At 39.9% G+C, this 4,146-nt stretch overlaps 1 protein-coding gene across 1 annotated transcript in view; it reads left to right on the plus strand.

Annotated features, from left to right (window-relative positions):
- Positions 1 to 241: 241 nt before the first annotated feature.
- LOC106478784 (histamine H2 receptor-like) overlaps positions 242 to 4,146 on the plus strand; it is a 57,118-nt gene continuing 53,213 nt past the window's right edge. Inside the window, exon 1 of the mRNA XM_013939349.2 lies at positions 242 to 406. The gene's annotated coding sequence lies outside the window, so the exon portion shown is untranslated. The remainder of the gene's footprint in view (positions 407 to 4,146) is intronic.

Below are 4,146 nucleotides of genomic sequence, written 5' to 3' on the forward strand. Positions count from 1 at the left end.
TGTACTTGGTTTATTCTCGTCGATCAAGCCGTTAAACTATTCTGTTTTATTTTGACCCAAGAGGTTGAAATAAGGGAGTTTTATATATATTCTTATGCATTCTTGTTTACTTTTACTGATAAGTTTTTAGCATTACTTATCGCAACCTCTTTGGTTGTGACTGTGGAAGGCAGTGACCTCTAGCGGAAATAACTGAGTGAGTGAACAAGGCGGGAATGACCAACAGCTTACACCACTAGGGGTACTCTGTTCAACGCATCCTCGTGGCTATAAGAGGAAGACCGTAGTAAAATTGTAGGGTCAGGCGTAGAAGCACGAAATGTAGGTAATTGTTTATCGCAAGGAAAGTAAAATGTGTTCGTCTTACATTGATCCTGAAATGCCTACACACTTCGCCTAATACTAGGTAAGTGTGATATTCTGTGTTTTAACGTAACGTTCGCTTTGAGTTTGAACTTGAGCTGTCACGACTTACGTACTAATTGAAACAAATTAAGTTGGATTTCCTTTATAACAGCTTAACTTCTTTATTTGTTATGCCTGCCGGGGTGTGGGTAATGTAGTTATCGTGCCGGATTCTATGGTTCGCATAATGTTGACGCAAAAAAAGGCACATTGCACTTTCGGGCCGAGAGTGCTTAAAAGTTAAAATAACGTTCATTTTCTACTATTCGGTCAGACAAAAGTAGCCCAAGATTTCGTGAATAGTAAGTACTATTGACTGATCACCTTCCTACTTGTCTATTAACTGGAAGTTAAGAATGGATTTTAGTATAACCGTTAAGGTAGTCGTTGTTGCGAAAATTCTGTCAGTCTTAATTGTTCGTTTCTTCAGATCACAGTTTTCAAATATTTACGTGTGATAATAACTTGGAATAACATTTTTGTTGTAATTTAAACTATAATGTTTAACTTTTGGTGTTCAAAATGTATCCCCAGAAGTTAGATTTACACACACACAAGTACGTAGATTATTCAACTCTGTATTGGCGTTATTTATATTGGTATTTTGTATATATTTCTTCACTAATGTTTTGTAACACTGGTTATTGTTATATCAATCTCTCTCACTGTGTGTGTACGTGTGTGTCTTTTCTCATGTTTTTTTTTATATTTTGCATTAACTTATACCATATGAACGCCAGAAAACATTTTAAATGCATTCTATCTAAGCTTCCTCGTTATCCACTATAAATTAAACTATAAAAACATCCGTATAGTGCATATGAGCAACGCTGAACTTGGATTTATTGATGGTTAAGACCTTTTTACAGTTTCGGAAAGTAAAAATTGTTACGTCTCTGTTCGTTTGTTACTTTTCCGTAAAAATTCTTTCCGAAGAAACTTTAGCGATACAAGTCCTTTCTTAAATAAAATTAGTTTATTCTTTCGCAATACAACTTTGCAATACACTTAATTTCCACAGTCACGCTATAACTTAAACAAACGCCATAATTCACAACGAACGATTCACGCCCTTGACTCAATTGTCCGTCTCTATCTCTGTCTGCAATTCAAATCCATTGTTGCCGTCACTTCTTGGCGGTTTTATATACAAGAATACCGTACATCTAGTAAACACTCGAGCATTCACGAATGGACATGAATTTTATAGAAGCTCATGACGTTTACTAGCGTCACGTGACCCCCGTTGTCGTAACACTGCCCCTTCCTTAGTATTGTTCGTCCCGAACAATAGCCACTTACATTAAACCAATAAACAATTAACAAGAACTTAATTAAATGTACAGAATTTACAAACGCAACATTAAAATTTAACAAAGTCTCTTAATTTTACGGGACGTATCTTCTTCCGTACTGGTCTCCGTCTTGTTGGCTTCTGCTTCATGTGGGATTCATCTGCTTCATCAACTGAAATGTCCTGGACCGTGATAATGCCAAAGCCTGTTGGCATGCACCACCTTTCGCTTACCTCGCCGCCCACATTTTATCCGGAAAGTCACGTCTGAGAGACGATCCACTATGTCATATGGGCCTTCCCATGGAGATGACAACTTAGGAGACTTCCCTTTGGTCTTCCTGGGATTATACAACCACACCTTGTCTCCTGGTACAAAACTAACTTCAGTAGATCTCTTATCATAAAATAACTTCATCGAATCAGCAGACGTTTTAAAGTTTAAACGCACTTGATGGTGAATATCATCCATCCTTTCCGATAACACTTTCACAAACTCTGACACATTTTAAGGCAACTCTTCATAAGATGGGCTCCTATTAACAGATCCACTGGCAACCGAAGTTCCCGACCAAACATTAACTTCGCTGGAGTGTATCCAGTGGCTTCGTGCTGTGCTGTCCTATAGGCCATCAACAGTGGAGGGAGTAAGACATCCCAGTCATCTTGGCGGCTATTACAAAACTTTGCCAATTCCTGTCCCAGTGTCCAGTTGTACTTTTCTACCATCTGCAAGTTGTTTGGCATCCGAAAGACCAGGACAACGCCACTTCACCCACAGTCTGATGGGAAAACACCAGACAATGTGTGAGAGTTAAGAAGTTTCTTGGGACTCTGTACCTATTACCGGAAGTTTGTGAAGTACTTTGCAACTATAGCTGCTGCACTACATGATTTGACTAAAAAAAACCAGAAGTTTGAATGGAAAGTTTCTTGCCAGCATTCTTTCAAGACATTGAAAGAAAAATTGGCCTCCACTCCACTTTTAAGGCTTCGAGATCCCTCACTACCGTACATACTGGACTATGATGCTAGTAATGTCGGAATTGGAGGAGTGTTATCTCAGAAAGTGGGCGAAAACGAACATGTAGTGGCCTACTTCAGTAGGGTTTTGAGTAGACCAGAGAGAAACTACTGTGTAACACGAAGGGAACTTCCTGCTATATTAAAGAGTCTGACATATTTTTATCCTTACCTCTGTTGTGCAAGGTTTACCATCAGGACAGACCATGCTTCATTGCGCTGGTTAAGATCATCAAAGAACCCAGAGGGACAACTGGCACGTTAGATAGCAAAAATAGACCAGTATAATTATAATATTGAATATAGAGAAGGAAAATCCCATGGTAATGCCGATGGACTGAGCCGAAGACACTGCAAAAATGACTGCATACATTGCTGCAAAAGATATGTTGAACTAATCCGGTGCCATCAAGCTGAAGTCAAGGTGACTGAAAGAGTTGATGATGGTGAAGTGGAACCAAATATAGAAATCAAAGCAGAATAGGTGAAAGACCAAGATTTGAAGCCAATAATTGATTTTTTAAAAGCAAGTGTTTTTCGTCCTGCTTGGGAGGTGTCTAGTCTAAGCCCTGTGACAAAGAACTATTGGGCACAATGTGACCAGTTGAAGCTTGAAGATGGTATTCTTCTCCAGAGATGGGAAACTGCAGATGGGAAAGTGACTATCTGTCAAACGGTTATACCGAGAAAGTTACTGGAAGTTGTGCTGCGTCAATCCCATGATACTTTAACAGGAGGACATCTCGAAGTTAAGAAAACATTGAGTCACCTACGACACAGATTTTACTGGATAGGTATGAGACAAGATGTGGAAGAATGGTGCAGAACATGCAGTACATGTTGTGCTAAAAGGGGACCCAAGCATAGGGGACGTGCTCCAATGAAGTTATATCAAGTTGGTGCACCAATGGAAAGAATATCCGTCAACATTGCTGGTCCTCTGCCCCAAACTCGTGCTGAAAACAAGTATATTTGTGTGGTGATGGATTATTTCACCAAGTGGCCGGAGGCATATGCGATACCAAATCAGGAAGCTACAACTGTAGCTTCGGCTATTAGTGATATCTTCTTCAGATTTGGTATGCCATATGAACTGCATTTTGATCAAGGCCGTAACTTTGAATCAGCTGTGTTCCAAGAATGCCAATCACCCCCTGCTTTCACCTTGTCAGGATCAGTTTGCACACCATACAGTATCATGGGACTGACGCAACACAACTTCCCGTAACTTTCTCGGTATAACCGTTTGCCAATTCGTCACTTTCCCATCTGTAGTTTCCCATCTCAGGACAAGAATTCCATCTTCAAGCTTTAACTGGTCCCATTGTGCCCAATAGTGCTTTGTCACAGGGCTTAGACTAGACACCTTCTCACAAGCAGGCCGCAAACACTTGCCTTTAGAAAATCAATCATTGGCTTCAAAT

Source organism: Limulus polyphemus, unplaced genomic scaffold (genome assembly GCF_000517525.1).
Source record: "Limulus polyphemus unplaced genomic scaffold, Limulus_polyphemus-2.1.2 Scaffold249, whole genome shotgun sequence".
NCBI lineage: Eukaryota > Metazoa > Arthropoda > Merostomata > Xiphosura > Limulidae > Limulus > Limulus polyphemus.